This window comes from Loxodonta africana, chromosome 19, assembly GCF_030014295.1.
Source record: "Loxodonta africana isolate mLoxAfr1 chromosome 19, mLoxAfr1.hap2, whole genome shotgun sequence".
Classification (NCBI taxonomy): Eukaryota; Metazoa; Chordata; class Mammalia; order Proboscidea; family Elephantidae; genus Loxodonta; species Loxodonta africana.
Window position 1 is genome coordinate 63,109,387 of NC_087360.1, and position 24,742 is coordinate 63,134,128.

General features: G+C 46.3%; 1 long non-coding RNA gene across 3 annotated transcripts in view; it reads left to right on the plus strand.

The window, feature by feature from the left end:
• The first annotated feature begins 13 nt into the window (after positions 1-13).
• LOC111751290 (uncharacterized) overlaps positions 14-24,742 on the plus strand; it is a 276,943-nt gene continuing 252,214 nt past the window's right edge. For 2 of the 3 annotated variants that reach the window (XR_010318650.1, XR_010318652.1), the window contains exon 1: positions 25-223. This is a non-coding gene — a long non-coding RNA (uncharacterized LOC111751290). Of the gene's footprint in view, positions 224-24,742 lie in introns of all 3 variants that reach the window. The other variant, XR_010318651.1, reaches the window with a different exon arrangement.

The window sequence follows — 24,742 nt, forward strand, 5'->3', positions numbered from 1 at the left end:
ACCAACGTGCTGTCAATGGAGCCACCCATGCTAAAAAAGAGGAAGAGAGGCAGCTGCAGTACGTTGGACGAAATTACAGAGGATGTCAAATGACAGGCAGTTGTGGCCATGTAATTCTGGTCAGAGCCTCCCAACCCTAATTGCCTGCCATTTCAGAGACAACCATTATTTACTCCTTTCAGATGCTGGAGTGGCAGAGACAGCACGCGAGCAGAGTTCCAAGGTAGGATTCTCCGGCCTTTCGTTCACCTTCCCAGTCATTCTTTTGGCCTTACATGGGACAGGACTCCGAACAAGACAGCGGCCACACTCCCTTCCATATATACTTGACTGGCACTTTGCACCTGATAGGTCCCCAAACTCTTGGTTACAGAAGAAAGGGGAGTTCCCGAGTCCAAGAGACTCTGGGGTCCTGGGTTCAACTGGTCAGGCGCCAGGAAGTGAAAGAGTTGGCCTCTAGAAGCTCGCCCCTGAACACTGATCTGAAAAATCTATGGTGACCGACAGCAAAGTTCACATTCTTGCATGTTTGGGCCTACTCGCGCAGGACGTGGATTCTGCCTTTGGGGTCTAACATAATTCGGGCGCAGTCTGCGAGGCGTTTATTTTACCGTGGTGGTCCCAGCTGCAGATTCGCAGCTGCGTCCTTTCTGCAAATGCTTTCCCTCCCCGAGGTCTCTCCAAGGCCACCCGCCCCACCTCGCGCCCCTTTCCGCGCTCCTCCCAGAGAGGCCCTGGCACCCTGGGTCGGGCCGGGGCGCCAAGTGCCTCCGCTTAGCCCCGCCTGGGGGCTAGCGGGGAGGGGACGGCGCGGAAAGGGGTCTCTTTCGAGCTCCAGTAGTGGGCTGGCTGAACGAGAGAGTGTGCTGGGGCGGAGGCCGGGAGGATCGCAGATCAGCTCGAGCCAGGAGAGGTAACGAGGCCCAAAGCGCGCACTGAGACGGGGCGGGGGCGGCGTACCCGGATGTCCCTCCAGGCGCTCCGTACTCGTCCGAACCCCCGTGCAACCGCAGAAAACCGCCACACCCCTCAGCTCACTACTTCCTTCCGGGCCCGTCGCTCCGATGACGCCATCAGCTCACGCGTAAGACCACGCCCCCTTCCCCTCTCTCCCTAGTTCGTCCTCCCCGCCCCGCCCCTCGGGCTCTTGGTGGTCAGTGTCCGCCTATGGCCACCAGGGAGCGCCCGCGACTCGGCCCGGGCCGTCCCAGGGCTCCGTCAGGCCTTTGGTGGTGGGGCGGGGTTGAGGAGCGCCTGGAGGGTGAGCCTGAAGGAGGACGCGTGGGGCTGTGGGTGCGTAGGCTTGAGATCAAGGGTGTCACTTCCTGAGGTTTTGACTTTGGCGAATTCTCCAGGTTCCCCTCCATATTAGGACAAGCCACTTTGGGGGGCACCTGTTTGTTTTTTTCGGAGCCATTAATAGAGAGTTGCAACCGCTCTAGCCTTTTGCTTGGTCCCCCTCCCATTGCCCAGCTGGAAGAAACAGTTTTTTAAGTATGCAGATTAGCACCATTATGTCGCCAATCAACAATTTCTACTTTGAATTGCTCTTTATGCTTTTCTGGGAGCTTTGGCCTTTTGAGGTCTTTTTGAGCTTCCAGAGTTGGGATAGTACCATAAAGTAGATTAAGCAGGAATTATCCCCGTTTTAATCAAGGGAATATAACAAGTTCAGTGACGTGCGGAGGTGGGAGGGTGGAGGTGTGACAGTCCATGAAAGCCTCCATTGCTCTACCTTGACATCTCGAGCCCAACTCCCAACGGTGTAGGGCGCCTTGTGCACTTGGTCTTCTCCCTGGATAGACTGTAAACTCCCTGAGAGCAGGAACTGTTCTCCTCAGCATCCCTGTGCTTAGGTGCTGAATAAATACTGGGTGAAGACAAAATGGAAGAGGACCAGAACCTAGACTTTGTGTCTCCTAGTCTAAGGGCCATGACGTCATCCTCATCCTTCTCTGCTCGGTAGCACCAAATGGAAGCATTTCTCATTCAGCTACTAAAGTTATTTTGGCTGCAGAAGAAAAGGTTAACTCCCCATAATTACAGCCTCAGTAAATAAAAAGTTTTTTCAGGGAGGATAGCAAGCTGGTGTTGTTGGGCAGATTTAAAAAGCAATTGTTATTTAGTCAGTTCTGTCTCACGGTATGTCAGAGTGAAACTATGCTCCACATGGCTTTATTTTTTCCCCCATAGGGTTTTCAATGACTGATTTTTGGAAGTAGATCACCAGGCTTTTCTTCCAAGGTATCTCTGAATGGATTTGAACCTCCAGCCTTTTGGTTAGCAGCCAAGTGCGTTAACCGTTTACATCACCCAGGAACTTCTAGATAGATTTAGGGTTCAGAAAAAGGAACGTTAGGTTTTCCGGGCATCATGGCCCTTGGAATTGACCCATTCTCTCCCTCTGGGTTAGCTTTAGGTGAGCTTGTGTTGGGATGTTTAAGCATTATATGGTTAAGCCCACAAGTAGACTGGATGGTGCTGTCTGCGAACCCTGTACCCACCTCCTTTTCTGGAAGGCCGCCTTTTCTGCTCTCACCTTTCTGAACCCTATCCGTCCCTGGCAAACACAGCCTATAAGCTGACCGACCCTATCAAAACCTGAGAGCTTTTTCTCTCAAGGTTCAGTGATTTAGCTTAGCTGAGTGTGCTTAATACATGTTTATTTAATAGCTGAGTGAATGAGTTAGAGAAATGGTAACCCTGGGATCTATCAATCCAAGGAATGGTGCTTAGCCTGAGGCGTAAAGGATTTCAAGTAGATTTAATTTAAGAATTTCTGACTGTTAAGCTTTGGAATGAACTTGAGAGGAAGTTGTGGGACTTTGTTCTCAAGAAGCTTGTCCTACGCCTGAGTGTTTCATTGTGGCTTTGCCTAAAGGCAGGGCGTGTACTTCACTAGATGATGATCTAACACTTCTGAAAGTCCCTTCCTTAAGAGACCTGTGATCGTTATGACTCAGTATCCAAAGTCACCAAGCAGAGAAGTCTGTGGTGATTAGTTTAACAGAAACCAAGAACCAAAAACCAAACCCAGTGCTGTTGAGTGGATTCCGACTCATAGCGACCCTATAGGACAGAGTAGAACTGCCCCATAGAGTTTCCAAGGAGCGCCTGGTGGATTTGAACTGCTGACCCTTTGGTTCGCAGCCGTAGCACTTAACTACTACGCCACCAGGGTTTCCAGTTTAACAGAAAAAAGTATTTAAAAATTCATTTTCTAGCAACTTGCAGTATAGACTAGTGGTTAAGTACAGGGCTTCCAAAGCCAGACTGCCTGGGCTTGAATCCTGGATTCTACCTCTTCTTAGCTGTGTGACCTTGAAAGTAACCTATCTCTCCCTCAGTTTCTTGATCTGTAAAAGGGATTGCCCAAGATGACAAAGCTGGTCGATAGCAAAGGTGAAATTCAAATGATCCCAAATCTATTTCTTTTCCACAGTAAGTCAATTGAGAAATGAGTCAACTTAAAACACACACATGTGCCATATTCATTTCAGATGTAACCCTTCAGGAATGTATACCAGTGGTCAGAAATTGCAAAACTTCAAATTGAGCCAGTTTATTTTGTAGTGGTAGTTTGAAGCTAGGTTAAAAAAGCTTCTACCCTAGTAATGTACTACTTTAGAGTAGACGGTCAGCAAAACAGAGGAAGACCCTTAACCAGATGGATTGACACAGTGGCTGCAATCATGGGCTCAAACATAACAACCATTGTGGGGATGGTGCAGGACTGGGCAGTGTTTCATTCTGTTGTACATAGGGTCGCTATGAGTCGGAATTGTCTCAATGGTACCTAACAACAATAAGTCATCCACCTCTCTCTGTCTCTGGATTGCTTTTGTTTTAGTTTTCTTATTAAACTAATTGTTGAAGTGCTGCTGCTCCAAAGAGGGAAGAGACCCCCTTCTTACACAGTTACACCTAGTTACAGTCCTTTTTTGTTAACACCAAAGTTAACCCCAAAGGAACCAGATAAAGTATTTGGCTTCAGTTCTTTGTATTACAAGGCTGGAAGTTGCTGAAAAAAAGTTTTTGTTTGATTTTGATTTTTCCTTTTTCTCTATTTTGGGCCTAAAGTGAAGAATAGAGGTCATCCTTCAGGGCATTTGATCCCAGAAAGATTTTGGTGAGCTTGGGAAAGAGGACTGAAGGGTTATATCCTTAATTATTAGGAGGATTACATAGAACCTTCCCCTCTTGCTTTCAGTTGGTAAAACCAGGATTGCTGCCTTCTTGGAGTGAATGATATTTCTTTAAGGAGCCCTGGTGGCGCAGTGGCTAAGCACTCAGCTGCTAACCAGAAGGTCTGTGGTTCGAACCCAGCAACTCTGTGGGAGAAAAGACTGGCGATCTGCTCCCATAAAGATTAAAAAAATCTCCCATAAAGATTGCAGCTTTGAAAATGCTATGGGGAAGTTCTACTCTGTCCTATGGGATCACCATGAGTTGAAATAGACTGGATGGCACACAACAACAATAACAACAATGATGTTCCTTCAGGGAAGTTGGGTGAAGGGATCAGAGAGGAATAATGATGAAAAAAAAAAAAAAAAGAGAGTTGGAAGTCAGTTGTAAGCCACCTAAAGATCATTTTGTGATTAGATTTTTGTTACAGCTTTGTCGAGGTATAATTGCCATACAATAAACTGCACAAAGTATACAATTAAGTTTTGACATATGTGTATACCTGTGAGACCATCACCACAACCAAGTTAATGAACAAATCCATCATGCCCCCAAACATTCTCATGCCTCTTTGTAATCGCTCCCTCACGCCCCTCTCTTTGACCCCCTCCCCCATTCCCAAGCAACCACTGATCTGCTTGCTCTCACTACAGAAAACTTTGCATTTTATAGACTTTTATATAAATGGAATTAAACAGCATGTACTTGTTTTTTTGGTTTGGCCCTTTTCCTGCCAGAATAATGATTTTGAGATTCATCCATGGTGTTGAGTGTATCAGTAGTTCATTCCTTTTTATTGCTGAGTGTAATGTTCTGCTGTATGTATATATAATTTGTTTATCCATTCACCTGTAGATGGATGTTTAGGTTGTTCCTTGTGATTTTAATCCAACCCATTTATTTTACTCATGTAGAAACAGCAGGCTAAGGGGAGGAAGTCTCAGAGAGGGGAATGGCCACGGTCCAAAGTGTGCTTGAGGGATGATGAGAAAGAGTACCTCGTTACCCTGGGAAACTTACCAACAGTCCTGTTAGTCTGAACTTTGGCTTGGTCTATTTTGCGTGGCGTGACCTGTCCCTTGACAATCCCATCTCCAACGTTCCAACCTTAAATCGCTAACAACAGTAGGAATTTTTAATAAGAGTTTATGGAACTTCATGTGCATACATTTATCTGTACATCTCTCTATATCATTGATACATGACTTTTTGCCATAGACAAAGAGATACCTTAGCACTTGATATGTAAATCTCGGTGGATAAGGCAATGCACGTTGCCTTTTTCCACCTGGATTCTTAATCTTGCTCCTGCTGGATCCTCTTTCCTCAGGGACCCAGAGCCTTCAATTATCTTCTCTATCTTTACCTTGTTCTTTTCTACCACTTCTTTAGCCTCAGCCTACAATCTTATGCAAGTCTCTCTTTCTTTCTCCCCCTCCCCTCTCTCTTAAGGTCTCTCTGTTGACTCGTGTAAGGCTCTAGTTCTCACCTGATCTGTCTCCTTCCTTTTGAAGAAAGTTAAAAAAGAAAAGAAAAAAAAAAAAGACAGCCTAGGGTTGCTGTCTTTCTTCATTTTCCATTCCCTTATTTTTAGTCCTTATCTTCAGTGCCTTTCTTTATGCTCATGGTAATGCTGACCCCTTAATGTTTAAGACTCTCTGTGGCCTCCACAAATGTCTCTATCCCTCCTGGTTTTCCTCCCACTTGTCTCAATGTTTCTTCTTAGTCTCCACCATGAGGTCCTCCTCAAATATTCCTCAGAGCTCTGTCTTGGACTCACAGCTCTTCTTTCTCTACCCTTTCTACAAAGTCTCTTGTGTTCTTTGAATTATAACTACGTGATTGCTGATGACGCTCCCAAATCCAAACCTATAGCCGTGAGCTACAGACTAAAACAGTCTTAGTTATCTAGTGCTGCCGTAATAGAAATACCACAAGTGGGTGGCTTTAAAAAACAGAAATGAATTTTCTCACAGTCCCGTAGGCTAAAAGTCCAAATCAAGGTCTTGGATGTGTCAATTCCTTCCTTGTAGGTAGTCGCGGGTGTTCCTTTGGTTATAGGTGATCCTCACATGGTGTCTGTCTGCTCCTTTTATAACTCAGAAGTGATTAGATTTAGAACCCACCTTATTTGGGTATGATCTAATTAACATAGCAAAGAAAACCCTGTTTCCAAACAGGATTGCATTCATAGGTATAGGAGTTAGAATTCCAACACATACTTTGGGGGTGGGGAGACAATTTAATCTATAATAAATACCATCTTTTTGGATGTCAAATGGGGCCAAACCAACCATGTCTAAAACTGAACTGGTAATTCCCCTCAAAGCCACTCTTCCCATTAAAGGCATCATCATTCACTCAATCATCCAAGCCAGGAACTCGCCCTCTATCTTAATCTGCTGCATCTGTTTAATCATGAAGTTGTCGTTATTCCTTGACTCTGTGGCCTTCTCTCTGTAGGTTCTCCTAGCCCAGGGCTTTATTACTTCTCACTTGGATTACTGCAGCAATCTAATGTTAGTGATCTGCTTGCCTCCATCTTGTCCCTTTATCCTTAACCCACCATCCACACTGTAATCCATGTGGTCTTTGTGTACTTTTTCTGCTTAAAAACCCAAATAATAGGTTCCCTAGAAAAAAAAAGTCCCAATCTCTTTGCTAGTCAGATATGATCTTTAATGAAGCAATCCCCTACCTACACCTCCAGATTTTATACTGTTGTTATTTTTGTGTTTGCTAGACTCTTACTCATCCTTCTAAATGCTCGCTCTCAGTGTTTCCACCACATCTTGAGTATTTTTCTTAGGTAGTACCCAGAGACTCCTAATAACAAGACAGAAAAAAAGCGGGGGGTGGGGGGGGTGGGGAGGAAGGAAGGGTTGTTTACAAGGGGACAAACTTTTCCATGTTTCCCAAAGTGTGACAGATGTATTGTTGCAGTTATGTATAAGCTAAGAGAGTCACGGAGTGAAGAATGGAAAGAGAGCCTAGGAAGGTAGAGGCATGGACGCAGAGCCCAAGAGGAGTTCTGGAACAAGATGGAAGATGGTGGCTGGGGTGTTGCTGAGTGGAGAAGAAGGAAACTACTGGGGTCCTGGAGAACCTGTGAGGATAGAAACCATTGGCTGTGGGGTGGGAAGGAGTGGAAATGTCAGTGTCCATACTTGAAATGTAGATCTCAGCTCTTCTTCCCGGACTGAATTCCAAAGAGGGGAATCGCTTATTCTTCTGAAGACCTGGGGAGAAGCCAGGCTGTAAATCTTAGCAGGGAGGACTTTAAATGCCACTTAGAAATCAGGCCTGAAACACCATAATGTTTGTCAGTCCACATTTTAGGGTTCTTAAAGAAGTGTGCAGGATGTAGGAGATGAAATATGGCAGGTATTTGATTTAAAAAGCCTGCACAGATTTAATGTCCTGATAAAATGTATTAAATCTTTTAAGGTTTTAATGAATCTAATATGTGTTTCATAAATCAAGAGCTCTGGTAAGCCGTCTTCTCGTTTAATAAGAGTAAACTAGGAAATTGCTCTGAGCAGAAGCAAAATACATTTATATCACATTGCAAAGTAATAGATTTTTAAGCTGAGGGGGTCTTTCTGGGCCTTTTAAACCGTTTGCTTATTACATTGCTCCAACTCCTGCAAATATTAAACCACAGGCAAACACGTGCTTAACTGTATCAAGATGTGAACTAGCACAAAGGTAAATATTTGTAAGAGAGAAGAAAACAAAGCCAGTGTTGCCTTACTCTTAAGCCTAGAACCAGGTTGATTTCTGTACTGAAACCTACCTTTATATATCGAGGCTTAAGGTGGTTGGTTAAAAATTATTATAAACTGTTATTAAAACCTCTTTCTGACATTCACTCCTCCATCTTCGCCCCCTCAACACATTTGCCGGATTGAAGTGGTGAGGATGTAAATTACTTCTTGAATTTTACAGATGATTTTGGAGCGGGTCGTTAAGGTTGTTGGTCAGACTGTCCAGAACAAGCATCCAGAAGCTGCTTCCCTTCATCTTAAACCCAAAGGGCTGTAATGTTTGCTTTTCTTCCTTTCTCTTTTTTTAAAAAAATTTTTATGAGCGTCCCCAACCCCACTGGTCAACCTCCAGTGGGGATGGGGAAGAGGTGTTGGGAGGTGCACCCATTGCAGATGGGGCCCTCTGAGCAGCCTGGAAGGGGCAAGGTTCTGGGGTGAGCTGGTGGTTTGGGGAGTTGGGGGGGAGGTGGTGGTGGAGGAATGAAGGGGAGGCGGGGCTTGAACATTCCTGTGCACAAAAGCTGGCAGGCCTTGTGAGCTCTGCAGGGGAGGGAGCGGGCCCCATAAAGCTCGGTGTGGAGAAGCCTGTCCAACCTCATTAGCTGTCACGGGCAACAATACTGATCTGGCAATAAAGGCGATTCCAAACCTGTTGGTCATTAATCACCCTCCTGACAGTTTCGAATGGAAGTGGAAAAACCTTACCCCTCTACCCTTCCCTCCTCCCCAGGCCCAGCTCAGGAGTTTAGAGTTACCTCTTAGTATATATGTGCTTTGTAGCCATGTGCTGGTTTTTTCTCAGATTTTCAAGGGGCCGTTTTCCACGTGGAGATGTCACACTGTGGCCAGAGCCTTGGCTGTTAGTGATTCGGCGCAGAGTGAAAGGTGAAAGGAGGTGCCTCCAGAGGCTGAACCCAGGCTGTGACCCCTCTGGGATCTAGGGCTAGGTCTTGGCAAGCTGGTGGAATTGGGGATGTTTGTCATCAGAGCTCAGCCTCGTCTTTCCACACCCTCCCCCTCACTGCCTGGCACTCCCTCCTCTCCCTCCTTCAGGACTAAGTGCCAACATATTTGCCTTTATGTTCCTTTTCTCTACCCTTCCACCGCCCACCCTCCATTCCCAAATAAGTGATCTTGTTCTCAGGAAAAGTTTCTTCTCAATCGTGTACATTTCACTCCGAATTTAAACCCTGTTTCCTTTCCCAGGGGTACCAGTATTTTCTGCCACATCTCTAGATGTGTCATTTGGTGAACAGGTGGCTGGTGATGGTGGTATTTTGTGGGGGGGAGGTACAGTAAGGGGGCGGGGTGGGGAGAGAGGCCTGGTCTGCACAGGTTCCCCGGAAATGGACTCACAGCAAATGCGATTTGGTGGCTTGGTCTGACTCTCTGGGTTTTGTACCTAGAGAAAGGAGGGACCAGCGGAGAAAAGGTAGTGGGTTAGAACATCTCCATTCAGGCCTAGGATGAGGACTCGTATAACCCTTCGAGCTTCTTGTATGCTCTTGAATGCATTTAAGCCAGGTTACCTTTAAGAGAGAGAAGCTTGTCTTCTCAGTTTCAGAGAGGATGTGGAGGAGGGAGGAGCCAGGGGAGAATTAGCCAGGAATTCTGAACAGTAGCCTGAGTATAATCTGCATAGTTCTTGGTGGCTCTTCTGATGGGCAGGCACAAGAGAGTCAGCTGACTGCTAGCAACGTGGGAAGGGGAGAAATAGCAACATAAATTTTCAAGTGATCTAAAATCGTCCTCTAGTTCCCCCAAACTTTTCTGTGTTCCTTGGGTACAGAGGAGGCCTTGGTGGTTCAGTGGTAGAATTTTTGCCTTCTGTGCAGGAGATCTGGGCTCGATTTTGGTCAGTGTACTTCATGGGCAACCACCCCCTGTCTGTCAGTGGATGCGTGCATGTTGCTATGATGCTGATAGATTTCAGCAGGGCTTCCAGACTAAGATGGGGTAGGAAGAAAGGCCTGATCATGTTCCAAAAATCAGCCGATGAAAATCCTGTGGATCACAACAGTCTCCGATCATGGGGATGGCATAGGACTGGGCGATGTTTCCTTCCATTGTGTGTGCGGCCGCCATGAGTTGCCTCGAGTGCAACTAACAACAACAATGGGTACAGATTGACATTAGACTTGCCCGCCTTTGTGCTGCCTTCTCTCTCCATGGTTTCTCTGAGTTCTTGCTGTTTATTATAGCGTTAGGCAGAGGGTAAGAGGCAGATAGCCACAGCTGATCCCTCTGGACTGCTCTGACCAGGACAAATTCCCATGACAAGCTGGAACAAAATGGAAAAGAAAGACAAACCCAGTTACATTTTTTTTAGGCATGTTTCTCAATTTCCTTTATCCCTTCTGCTTACCCCCAATGTTTTCTAACACTGTGGTTGTTCTTAACGGGTTACACATTAGAATCAATTAGGGAGCTTTTAAAAAAATAGTGGTGGTCAGGTCACATTCCTGTACATTCTGGCAAAATTGGACTGGGGCGGGACCCCCACATGGAGATCTTTTGAAAAACCCTCCAGGTGATTCAATGTGCAACTAGGGCTGAGAACCACTGGTGTAATACATTTGAGCTCATCACATCGATTCACACCATGGTATCTTTGCGTTTGTGGTTTCCCTTGCCTTTTCGCTTTGCTTATTAACTGATCCACTGGTGCCACTTGTATCAGGTGCCAGTACCTGTACCATGCTTGGCACCAGTCAATAGAGAGAAGAAACAAAAATGGGGCTTCTACTCTCAAGGAGCCTGTAAATCTAGCTGGGGAAATTGTATCACCACGACACACACAGTATTCCTATTTAAAGTCTAAGTGGTCTCATACCAGCGATAGGTGCTATGGAAGCTCAGCAGAGAAAGAAATCAAGTAGGGCTAGAATAATCAAGGAAAGCTGTGTGAAGGAAGTAGGCTCGGGCTGAGCACTGATAAATGAGTAAGGTTTGGGTAATGGGGAGGAAGGGTAAAGCATTTCAGACAGAGGGACAGCATGAGCAAATGAATAGAGGCTGGAAAATGAATGGGCATATGCTGGGACAAGGAGAAGGTCTGCTTGCCTAGAGAGAAGACTCAGCCCAAGCCCCTTTTCCTCTTTCAACTTGCACTAACCTCTCCCTGGGTTCCTACAGCATTCACTGTGGATTCCACTTAGTCATGCATTGTTGTATACTGTTAAGTCACTTTTGTGTGGGCATCTCCATTTCTCTCAATCAGATTTGTAAGAAATTGGAGGACAGGGACTATACCCCATACAGATTGGGACCTGTAATTCAATCCAGTCCAATGCAGTCCAGTCCAACCCAGTCCAATCCAGTCTAATCCAATCCGATCCAGTCCAGTCTAGTCCAATCCAAACCAACATATATTTATTGAGTGCCAGTCTAGACTTTTGGGATTCAATGAAACACACAATGATACTAGCCCTCCTGAGCTTAGAATCTAGCAGGGATAAAGACAACAGTAAAAGCTATAAATAGTATATAACTATGTAGTATGGTAGAAGGTAGAAAGTACTATGGAAAAAAGAAAAAGAAGAGCAGGGTAAGGGGAATCAGGAGTGAGTGTGGTAGTCTGTGCTCTCCTGCATCTCTGTGTGTGTGTATAGAGTTATTAAGTGGAAGGTATAAAATAGAAGGCATTATTAATTTGAAGGAATTATTTATAGAGGTAGAGCCCTGGTGGCACAATGGTTAAGAGCTCTGGCTATTAACCAAAATGTTGGCAATTCGAATCCACCAGCCGATCCTTGGAAACCCTATTGGGGCAGCTCTACTCTGTCCTATAGGGTTGCTATGAGTCGAAATTGACTCGACAGCAACGGGTTTGGTTTTTTGGTAAACGGGTTTGTTTTTTTGGTATTAATAGAGGTATTAAATAGAAGGTCAGAATTAGTCTCATTGAAACGGTGAGAATTGAAGGAAATGAGGGAGCTGGTCAAATGTGTATCTGGGAGGAAAGTTTTCCAGAGGGAACAGCTAGGGCAAAGGCCTTACACTGGAGCATGCTTAGCATGTTTGAGGAATGGCCAGGAGGCCATGTGCCCGGAGGCAAGTGACTGAGGGAGGACAGTGGTTTGAAAGGAGGTCAGAGAAGTAGGAAGGAGCTATATTGCGTAGGGTCTTAGAAGCTACTCTATGGACTTTGGCCTCTATTCCGAGCGGGATGGGGGCCCTTGCAGGTTTCAAGCAGATGAGTGAGATGATCTGATTTATGTTTTTAAAAAGATGCCTTGAGCTGCTGTGTTGAGAATAGACAATGGGGAGGGGGACAGCAAGGGTGGAAGCAAGGAAATCTATCATGAAACTGATTTTTACAGACATGACTGAAACATAACTCAGTGAAAGAAGTCCTTCAAAGTATTTGCATTCGAAGGCTGCACTGTACGTTTTTGCTATGTGCTCACTAAGAGCTTCATTAAAAGGCACTCATGATTTAGGTTTTTGACCTGACTGAATAAACCTGATCATCCAGCTTATTCATCAGGCTTGTCTTCCAAAGATAGCCACCCCCCCACGCCAATCAACACATAAAGATTCGTCATTGTCAGTAAAGAATATGACGGACTTTGAAGATGGCTTCTGAAACATCTTAGAGTTCCAGAGTTTTGAGCAAGGCAACATTATTAGAATTAAAAAAAAAATCCCATTGACATTGAGTCAGTTCTGACTCATAGTGACCCCATAGGACAGAGTAGAACTGCCCCCTAGGGTTTCCAAGGAGCTCCTGGTGGATTCGAACTGCTGACCTTTTGGTTAGCAGCAGTAGCTCTTAACCACTATCCCAGCAGGGTTGTCATTTTTAGAATAAGTGCGTATAATTCCAAAACGACCATTTTGAGTGGCACAATATTTTGACATCTAAGTCCTGCTGTGAGGAGCCCTGGTCGTATAGCCATTAAATCACTTGGCTGCTAACCAACAGGTTGGCAGTTCGAACCCACCACCTGCTCAAAGGGAGAAAGATGTGGAAGTCTGCTTCTGTAAAGATTATAGCCTTGGAGACCCTGTGGGGCAGTTCTACTCTGTCCGATAGTGCTGCTATGAGTCGAAATTGACTGGATGGCAGTGGGGTTTTGTTAAGTCCTGCCGTATGTGTGTGTGTGTTTTAATGAATCCTATTACTTCATAGTATTTCTTCTGTATTTACCCTACTACTGAGCAGAGCCTTGGGCCTTGGCACTCAGCACAGAGCACCCTCAGTATGTACTTAGGGAATGCAATTAAGCCTTGGGCATGTTGGTATGTGCTAATTTGCAAGGCAGTATTAAAAATTCCATTTGAATTTCCAAATCCGACTACTTTTGAGGGGGCAAACTATTTTTTTTTCCTTCAAGAGAAGTGAGACCTGCATATTTACAAGAGGTTCTTTACCTTCCCCCCTTAAGAAGCAAAGGTGACCACTTTTCCGTTAAGCTTCTTAAAAGTCCACTTAGATGAATGAGCCAGCCAGGAGGGTAATAAGCCTGTCACCTGGTAAACAACATTACTGAGTGGCTTCTGTGAACATTAGTCACTAGGAGTGGATACAAAAGAAATAGAAACCTCCATCTTTGCCCTCGTGTTGCTCCCAATCTGGCTAGGGAAACAGAACCCTGAAAACAAGAGGACGTTTACAAAGAGACATGCCAGTGGGTGAAATGAGACGCCTTATTACCACAAGTTTGTGTATCATTGTAAGATCCTCAGTGTATTATCACACCCATTATCTTATTTCATTTAGACCTCCTAATTATTTTCTGAATGGAAACCCTGGTGGCGTAGTGGTTAAGAGCTACGTCTGCTAACCAAAAGGTCGGCAGTTCAAATCCACCAGGCGCTCCTTGGAAACTCTATAGGGCAGTTCTGCTCTGTCCTATGGGGCGCTGTGAGTCACAGTCGACTCGATGGTAATAGGTTTTATTAAAAAATTATTTTCTGAAATAAAATCACAGGGTGTTACAGCTGAGATGGACTTTAGCATCCATTTTACCCAGCGCCCCCAGTCTATAGGGAGGAAACTGAGGCATGAACATGTGAAGGGATTTGCCCTAGGTCACTCAGAAAGCAAAGGAGCTGGAACTGGAACCAGGTCTCCTGGCTCCCAGTCTACATCCTTTTCTTTATTTTCAGAGTGGGCCAGGGTTACAGGATTGAGGCCACAGGAGCATTTAATGAGGCTGGGGGAAAAGCTTAATTTGGCACAGGGAGAAAGTCCGGGCAGCCAATGGGAAGTGCCCCTAATGATTTGTCATTTCAAAGAGGGGAGGCCTAGACAGGGAAGGTGTGATGGTTCAGCGAAAGAGTTTGAAAGGTTGGGTCACAGCAGGAGCACCCCAAGGCCCAGAGTCACCAGAGGAAACATTAGCTTTTAATTATTATTTCCTGAGGCTGACCCTCCCACAGCTAGAGTGCCCAGAGCAGGGCAATCAGGGAGTTTGGGAATGCCTTGCGGAATGAAAGCAGGCCCGGTGGTAATTACACGAAGGCCTCAGTAATGAACTGAATTCCTCAGCATGGGGCGTTTAGGCTTCAACCACTGGGCTGGAACAAAGACCTGAAGCTGGGACACCCACAGGAGAAAGCTGCCTGCTCCTAACTGTGACATCAGCCTTTCAGCACGCAGGGTGGCTGGCAGGGGATGCACCTTCCAAAGCCATCCAGGGCCTTTCCATTGTAGCAAGGCCTAAGACTGAGGGCCCATCTGCCATACCTCACCTCCAAATGGAATAAGGCAACATGACGCACCTTGATGATTTTCCCAGGTGTTCCACCATGGCTCAGAGGGCCATGGGAGGTGACACGGGGGAGAAATAGGAGCCCTGGTCTCCTTTGAAGGTGAGGCAATCCAGGGGTGATTTCTTGAGGTAGGCAGTACAGGGGGGCAAATGTCAGGGAACTGTGAGCCATCTGGTCCTGGGCCATGCTTGCTGGTGTGTGGCTTCCTGGCCACGGCATTTAGAGCAAACTTTGATGTGCTTGCAATTACCTGGGGATCTTGTTAAACTGCAGATTTAGAGTCATAGTTCTGGGATGGTACCTGAGACTCTGCATTTCTAACAAGCTTCCAGGTGATTCTGTTGGTTACAGGACCATACTTTGAGTAACAAGTCTGAAGGGATAATTTGCTGGAATTAAACTTTTCCAGAACTCTCACCTGGTTAATGGCCTTCCCAGCTCTGTCCATCTGAGAGCTTCTGGTCTTCAGACCACTGTGTGTACTTCCTGCTTTTTCTGGAAATCTCTGGTCCCCAATGATCAGTTCCCTGAATGCGTGTGGCACCATCTGCACTGCTCACTTGGTTCTTAGCATTCACAGTCTGCTTTTATATGTCCATGTGTTATTTCTCCAACCAGATGGCAGAATACCTAGTTTCACGTACTTCTCTCTTGCTTCCCTCCGACCTTGTGAGACCGAGTGCAACCATCGTGGGTATACACAGTATTCCGTGAATACTGATTCCTTGAATTAATCTGCCCTTTTGGAGCCAACATCTCCTTTCCTGGGCCCTTTGTCACCTGGCTCATTGGCCCAGCAAACCCTTGCTGGACTTGTCTCTCTGTCCCTATTGCCTGGGACTCTGTTTTTAGAACAATGAAATGGATTCTGTTGATCTCCTAAGAGTGTTGAGTTCCGGAATGGGGGGTAACATAGTTCTGTCTTGGAAAAGGAGGAACTGCCCAGTCAGGCGGGCCAAGGGACCATTGATCTGAGTCCTGTGAAAAGTGGCTTCTCAGGAACCCTGGATCTCAGCCCACTTCCAGACAACTTCTTCTTTCAACTTTCTTTCATGTGTTTTAACTTCACAAACATGCCAATTCCCAGCTGCCCCTCAGAGACAGCGGCCGTGGTGGGGAGCCCACAGGAGGGGTCCGATGAAGTGGTGGGGTAGCGTGGGGAGGCTTATAGTGGGAGGTTTCCCCACCATCAGAGACTTGGCTGCTGGGGACTGAGGTTGTACTGGTGATCTACAGATACATACGAACTCACACCAGCTGCATGACGCACTAGCTGTTACACTCAACGTTAATATGTAGGTACCCACATATGGCAAATTCACACAGAGACATCTTGCCCCTTTCTTCTGCCCTTTATACCTGTATATTCTCTCTCTTTCTGTCACACACACACACACACACACAAATACTTAACTAATTAAGTCCGTCGAGCACTATTTGCAGATGACGGTGTAGAATTGTGCTGGAGTTGTGTCCGGCCTCATTAAATGTCAGGATTAACAATACAGCACTTGGCAATCAAGGCTGCTCTGTGGCTGTTAGTCATTAATCACCACCTGACAGTCCTGAATTGGAAACGAGGAGCCTGTTCACATGTGCTCTGTGTACCTAGTTACCCTCTTGGTAATCAGTCTCGGAAAAGTTTTCTTTGACTCCCTGCCTGCGAGAGCCTCTGTCCTGGCAAGGGGGCAGAGGGTCATTCAGCTTTGCTCCCCTCTTCTCCTTCTCCTCCTCCTTGCTGGGAAAAGAAGTGGACGTCCTAAAAAAACAGGGCAGGAAGGAGCATATTGTTTTTGGCCTACTCGTTCCCTCTTATGCCTGTTTCATGCAGCCTTGTTTTTATATTCTGGCCCAATGGCCAGAAAAGTTCTTTTTCTCCTTGGAGAAGTCCCGAAAGACAACAAGGAGCTCAGCTGGGTTCCAAAACCTCTTGGGGTTAGTTTGTAAAATGTGATTCTTCCTCAGCTGCTCAGGTATGGTCCTAGGTCTGCTAGATGGGGGTGGGGTGGGGGGAGGAAGGGTTTGACTAATTTCAGGTGTTGTTCGGCAACTTGGTCCTGAATTTCTGCAGGTCCCTTCTGGGTCCCTTTGCAGAATTGAGAGGAAGGACCTCTTCCTCTCTGGGGTTGATTCTCAGCACCTTTCTACAACCTTATTAATGGAATCATTTGACAGATATCTATTTCGTGCCACCAACCACGTGCCAGGCACAGACTGGGCACTGTGGATCCAGCAATAATCACAGTGGTCAAGGTGCCTGCCCTCACGGTGGTTACGTTTAGTGGGGGAGATAAATATTAAACAGAGAACCCTATATCGTGGTATGATTAATCTTTTAAGGAAGGTATTCCTGCCCTGGATGCCTGGTGTTTCATGTTGTCTAGCTGCCAGGTCCTCCCGGGGCTGCTACCCTTGGAGGTGCCTTTCCTGGGAAAATGTTCATGTTCCCAAGATTTCCTCATCTGGCTCTTTCTCACCCTCAATGGTCTTATGTCCCATTCCCTTCAAACCCTGCTGTCTGTTTTCCTAGATGTTGGCTCTTTCCAAAGATATTTTGATGGGCCCTGATATATTAGGGGGATTGTCTTCTCCTTCCACCCACACATTTTTACAGTGTCTTTTTCTGGACTTCATTCCTTAGTTCCAAGGAATGTCTTGAATGGGGGTATTTTCAGCCACCATGGCCTGTTGGTAGAGGAAGTAGTTGGAGGAATGCAGGGTTTGGTGGCCACTGATTGCCAAGCCACCAGCGGGTCCCCTCTGCCTGCCTCTAGGGTTTGTTGCTCTAGCCGGAGCCTTCAGAGTGACCATCTGTCCTGTTGGGACCACCCTTCCTGTTCTGGAGAAGGGGAGACTGACCTAGAGAAGGGAAGATCTCTGGAATAACTGGTCACTGGGGTACTGGCAGGTGGTGTGCATTCTTTCCTCTTTCCTGATCACGCTTTCTCTTGCCCCTCTTTGAGTTTCACTCTCAGGTCTCTTCCCTAGCCCAACTAATGACTTCAGTTCAAAGACATTGACAAATGTTCTAGCCTTTTAGCTGTTTTCAATTAAATGGAATGCAGCAAGTATTTATTGACCATCCGCCATGTTTCTGGCACTGCCCTAGGCACAGGAGACACAAAGATGAACAAGCCACTATCCTGGCCTTAAAAGAACTTATAGCTCAATGGGGGGAGATGTGAGGTACTCACGTAGCAGAGTGTGGGAAGGACTGTAAAAGAGACACAAATAAGGAGCCCAAGGTGTTCAGAGCAAGGGAAAACCACAACTGGTTGGAATAAAAGAACAGTGAATTGGTGAGGAAGGGTTAGGCTTTTTAGGAAGAAGGAACAACTCAGTGCAAGAACTGGGTGGCCAGGAAGCAGTGAATTGTTAACGTTTGGGTCCTGTGGAGGGTTCTGGGAGGGGTGGAACAGAAAAGTATGCTGTGGTTGTTTTGTGGAGGCCTGGAATGCTAAGTTTGTTGTTGTTAGTTGCCATTGAGTTGATCCTGACTCATCACGACCCCATGTGTGAAGAGTGGTACTGCTTCATAGGATTTTCAAGGGGTGAGTTTGAACCACCAACCTTTCAGCTAGTGGTTGAACACTTAACCATTTGTGTACGCAGTGACTCCAATGCTAGGTTAACCAACCAAAACCAAACCCGCTGCTGTCGAGTGGTTTCCGGATCATAGCGACCCTATAGGACAGAGTAGAACTGCCCCATAGAGTTTCCAAGGAGTGGGGGGTGGATTCAAACTGCCGACCTCTTGGTTAGCAGCCGTAGCACTTAACCACTACGCCACCAGGGTTTCCAGTGCTAGGTTAAGGTTATTAAATAGACAATGGGGAACCAAAGAAGGTCCATGAGTTTCCAACAGTAAGAAACACATGCCAGTATTTTTCACTGAAAAGTTATCTTTCTGGAAGAGAGAAAACTGAGTTTCCCTCAAGCACCACACTCCCTACCAGAATCACATAATTATATATTGATTTGTGTGATTGTTAGTTTAATTTTTGCCTCCATCAGCAGCTGTCCATGCTGCAGCTCCAGGAGGTAGAAAACATCAAAGTGGCTCTCAACGGCCTCCCTGCAACTCACCTGAGCGGTCCTCTTGGGCACAAAATCAGCCTTTGTTCTCCTGCTCCCTTGCATTAGTGCCTAGAGGTTATGTCTGGCTGAGGCCCTCCTTGGGTACCCAGGTAGGTGACTGGGCAGCCAGTGATCTCGCTCTACACCCCTCTGCTTCCTTTCTCCTCCCAGCTCTCACCTTTTCTGGTTCTTCCAGAATTTGGCCTAAGGAACTGACTGACTGTCCCCCCATGAAGGCACAGCTAAGAGGGAAAGTGCTTTCATGGCAGGAGAATATGGTTGATGTTCAGGTGTGGATTTCTTGGTTTGAGGTGCTCTTGCCTCCATTCACCTAGCTAACCCCACTCATCGTTTGGTCCTCAGCTTCAATGTCATGTTCCCTGATCTTAGTTCTAAATGAGGATTCCCTGTTATACCCTCTCTGTATCATACAGAACTCTGTCCTTTTCCTTCATCACTACTACCATGACTTGTAATTAATTATATGTTGATTTGTTTGGTTTCTGTTTTCCTCACCATGAAGGCAGGAGCTGTGTATATTTTTTGCTCAGTGTCTAGTTAAGTGCCTGACATGTAGCAGGTGCCCAGTAAGTGGTGCTGAATGAAGGAACCAATGGTGTTGGGTCCATCTATGGACTGGATGATCTCAGAGCTGGTTGGACATTTACTCAGTGGCCTGGGAGTGGGTAAATTATGGGATTTTTTATCTCTCTTTTTTGAGAAGGAAAGGGAGAGAAGAAATTGGTGCCCAAGGAGAGTAGGTATAACTTGGTGTTCTTGGGAATGCCCTTTTGTGGTCTGACCCCATGGCATGTGCTTAGCCTGTCCTTTAAGAGGTGACGAGTGATGAGCAACCACCCTGGTTACAGCGACCCAGCATCTTCTCTGACAGGGACCCAAAACAGCAGAACCTGGCCTGAAAAAGAAATTGTTGGATGTTTCAAAAAGATCGGCAAGTTCCTGACCCTGACTGCTTCCCACTGGCCTGATCTTGAAGAATCCTGAGCTTGGGTTCCATTCTTTTCTGTAAGCATTGATAATTCCTAATCTGCTGGGGTAGAAGGGAAACTGGAAGAGAAAGGGAACAATGTAGAGTTTAGAGCAGGGTAGGTTGGAGGCAACCAGCAAATGAGAAAAGTTAGTATTGGGGACGGGTGAAGGAACACCTTAACATCATCTTTCCCTTTTTCTAGGTGTTCTCCCCACTGAAGGCACTTGAAGGGTATAAGTGACCACTGAAGGAGGCAGAGGAGAAGAGGGTACAGCCCTCAAAATACCTGGGGGTGATGGAGACTTGTTACCCTAATGGTGGCTCTCATCAGGGAGAGAACCCTGGTACCAGCCCCAGGGGCATTTGGAAATGTAGGAGACATTTCTGGTTGTCTCCGTATTAGGAGGTGTTACTAGCGGTTACCATCTTGAGCCAAATATGCTAACTCTTCTACCGTGCACAGGACCTGTCTGGCCAATAAAAAATTATCTTGCCCCAAACGTCACTGTGAGATAAGAGAAAAACAGGGACTTTAGACATCCCATGGTTTCTGTCCCTGGAGCTTCTGGGATCAGAGGAGAAAAAGCTGAGAGGCCCCCACCTGACCACTGGGGCATGTGACATAGAGCTAGTGAAAACCTCAGGCCATTGTCCTCTTCAGGCCCTTCTTAGCACCCCCCCCCCAACTGCCCCTCAAATCTGCAAAGCCATCCAGCAGGCCCCACTCTTCAAACCAGGCCTCACTCAGCTGTGACGGTTAACTTTTTCCATATGCTGGGGCCCCTCTCATGTCAGAAAGTGAGAGTGGAACGGGACACAAGTGTGGCTAGAAGTGGTTGTGGTGCAGGTGAGGGCTGGGGAGAGGGGGATGTCCGAGGGTTGGTGGGAAAGGCTTTTTGGGGGGTGTTGCTCTGCGGGGGAAGTGCTGGGGGAAGTCAACGGCAACACGTTCTGGCCTGTTGGGAGGATGGCTGTTGGCACCAGGAGAAACCCATCCAGCGGAGCCAACCCTCATTAATCATCCAGGCGGCTGAACTGCCAGCTCCTTTCAAGATCTTTCAAGAAGGGTTTTCACCCAAAATAGAGTTGAAAATGTGCTGGGCCCTACTCAGAATCTCATCAGTCTGGGCATTATGGGAAGTGTCAGGCAGGCTGTGACAGACAAGGCCCACTCTGTTCAAGGGGTCCTGACTCCCACAGCCTGTCATATCAAGCGCCTGATCAAATTTGACAGCTTCATTTGTACCTACAGAATAGATAAAAGGGGCTGTTCATTGAAACAAATGGAGGGGAAGGGGTGGGGGAGGGAAGGGAGGTGAGGGTGAGAGGGAGTGTGTGTGCGCGCGTTTGTGTGTGTGTTGGGGGGAGGAATGGCACTGGGGGAGGGACAGCAGGGAGGGTGATGGTGAGGAACAAGGGGTGCTCAAAAACATTTTCTTCTTCAACACCGCCAGAGGAGGGAGGGGGTAAGGGGAGACAGGTGAGTACCAAGAAGGGGTTACCGCCAGAGAAGGGAGGGGGTAAGTTGCTGTCTGTCGGTCAAGTGGATTCTGACCATCCAGAGTAGAACCATCCAGAGTAGAATGGCCCCATAGAGTTTCCAAGGAGCGCCTGGTGGATTTGAACTGTCAACTTTTTGGTTAGCAGCCATAGCACTTAACCACTATGCCACCAGGGTTTCCAAGAAGGGGTTAGGAGTGCAGAAGTGATGTGGAAGTGAAAGACTCCACCCATCTGTCAGTGTCATCATCAAGAGACTGAGACAAGGCCTTCCTGGACTCCCTACCCTGAGTTGTCCTGACTGTGCTCTGGGCCCCGAAGCTTTAACTGGAGCCTGGAAAGTGGGTCCTGGGAGAGCCCTGTCTGGGCCAGTGAGTGTGGTGGATGATTCAATTCCCAGCCCAAACATTGCAAACAGCCCTCCTCCCCTCCTGCTGTGGCCCTTAACTGTACTACTTCTCTCCATTAAGGCCCTTGCTTCTCTTTCGGCTTGGCTCTGGGTGACCTGGGCAAGAGCCACACCTATGCTGGTGACTCCCTTAAATCACACAAATGGCTGCTGGTTGGTCTGAGCCAGGGGGGCGGGATCCCCAACACACCTTGCACAGCCCCACTTTGGGACTTGCTCAGGCTGTCCCACTCTGGTCTTGCTTGGGCTGCCTCAAAGACCTCCCCCCACTTCCTCTGCCTCTTCCCATTTGTTCAGAAAATGGGGGATGAGTGAATGAACGGATCCTTCCAGCAGACAAGTGCTCTGAACGCCTTACCCTTTTCATCAGTCCCCTGTACTCCTTATTATCGTACTTTACTTTGCATTGTTTTTGCATTGTTAGCCTGCTCTAATGTTCTCCCTACTAGATTGTAAGCAGTTTGACGCAAGGGTCATGTCTAATGCGTCTTCTATCCTCCAAAAGCATTTAGCACATGTAGTAGGTTTTTAAGAAATATTTGTAGATTGATGTGGATTGATTGTAGCATTCCACAGCGTATGCACACTGAAAGGTTCAATGGTCATCATCAGGAGGTGAGCCTGGGAGTAGGGGATTTAAGGCTCCATTCTGACCTAGGGTCTTCAAAGGAGAGAGCCAGAAGTTAGCAAGGCTTCCTCAACCATCCCCAGCTCATATGGAGCCTTTGTGAGATTTAGAAAAAGACATACTTCCAAGCTGATATGGCCCTAGCTGAGGTCTCATGGGGGGCAATAGAGCCCCCACTTGCTACTTTGGCCAGATGCCCTTGTGTGGGGTACCACCTACACAACAGAATGCTGTGGCCCTGGTGGCAGGAACGTAGGTTTTGGGAATCAGATAGACTTGGTCGGAATCTTGCCTCTATCCCTTACTGGTTTTTGTGACCTTGAGTAAAATGTGTTCAGTAATAGGCTTATCTCACAGAGTTGCTATAAGGATTAATGAAATCTTGTATGTATGTAAAGTGCTTAGCATGGTGCCTGACACATAGTAAACCCCCAATAAATGTTGTTGTTGTTGTTAGGTGCTGTCATGGATTGAACTGTGTACCTCCAAAATATCTGTCAATTTGGCTAGGCCATGATTCCCGGTATTGTGTGATTGTCCACCATTTTGTAATCTGATGTGATTTTCCTGTCGCTATGATGTTAATGAGATGGGATTAGTGGCAGTTGTGTTAATAATGCAGGACTCAACCTACAAGATTAGATTGTGTTTTAAGCCAATCCCTTTTGAGATATAAAAGAGAGAAGTGAGTGGTGAGACAGGGGGACCTCATACCACCAAGAAAGCAGTACCAGGAACAGAGTGCGTCCTTTGGACCTGGGGTTCCTGCACCGAGAAGTTCCTAGACCAAGGGAAGATTGATGACAAGGATTTTCCCCCAGAGCCAACAGGGAGACAAAGCCTTCCCCTGGAACTGGTGCCCTGAATTCGGACTTCTAGCCTACTAGATTGTGAGAGAATAAATTTGTTTGTTAAAGCCATCCACTTGTGGTATTGCTGTTATAGCAGCCCTAGATGACTAAGATAGGTGCCATCTAGTTGGTTCCAACTCATGGTGACCCTACATACAACAGAATGAGACACTGCCAGGTCCTGTGCCATCCTCACAATTGTTGCTATGCCTGAGCCCATCGTTGCAGCCACTGTGTCAATCCATCTGGTTGAGTGTCTTCCCCTTTTTCACTGACCCTGTACCTTACTAAGCCTAATGTCCTTTTCCAGGGACTAGTCTCTCTTGATAACATGTCCGAAGTACATGAGACGAAGTCTCGCCTTTCTCACTTCTGAGGAGCATTTTGGCTGTACTTCTTTCGAGACACATTTGTTCGTTCTTTTGGCAATCCATGGTATATTCAGTATTCTTTTGTCAACACTGTAATTCAAAGGTATCAGTTCTTCTTCAGTCTTCCTTATTCATTGTCTAGCTTTCACATGCATATGAGGTGATTGAAAATACCATGGTTTGGGTTAAGTGCACCTTAGTCCTCAAAGTGACTGAAATTGATCAAACATGCAATCAAGATGCATTGATGATTATTGGTGATTGGAATGTGTAAGTTGGAAATGAAGCATCTGTAGCTGGAAAATATGGCCTGAGTGATAGAAATGACAGCAGAGATCACATGATAGAGTTTTGTAAGACTGACAACTTATTCATTGCAGATATGTTTTTTCAACAACATAAATGGTGACTATACACATGGACCTCGATGGAATACACAGGAATCAAATTGACCTCATCTGTAGAGATAATGGAGAAGTTCAGCATCATCAGTCAGAACAAGGCCAGGACCATCAATCAATTGCTTACACGCAAGTTCAAGTTGAAGCTGAAGAAAATTAAAACAAGTCCACGAGAGCCAAAGTATAACCTTGAGTATACCCCACCTGAATTTAGAGACCATTTCAAGAATAGATTTGATGCATAGAACACCAATGACACAAGACCAGATGAGTTGTCAGATGACATTAAGTACATCATACATGAAGAAGGAATGCAAATGGTCGTTAAAAAGAAAGAAAAGACCAAAACGGATGTCAGAAGAGACTCTGAAACTTGTTCTTGAACATAGAGCAGCTAAAATGAATGGAAGAACTGATGAAGTAAAAGAGCTGAACAGAAGATTTCAAAGTGCAGCTTGAGAAGACAAAGTATTATAATGAAATGTACAAAGACCTGTGGTTAGAAAACCAAGAGAGAAGAAAAAAGGCCTGTGGCTGGTCCCTATCGCCTAGGCTCTTCCCATTTGAACTTAGAGAACTTTGTGTTGGTGGTACTTGTTTGTCAGTGACCATTGGTCTTTATTGCTTTGTATCAATCTTAAGCTTTTTGTATGTTTCACAGATAAAGCATTGTTAGAATCCAAAGTATCAAAGGTCCCTATCCTTTCTGTTAGGAAAAACCAGTTGCCATCAAGTCAATCCTGACTCATCGTGACCCCATGTGCGTCAGAGCAGAACTGTGCTCCATAGCGTTTTCACTGGCTGATTGTTAGAAGTATATCAGCAGGACTTTCTTGTGA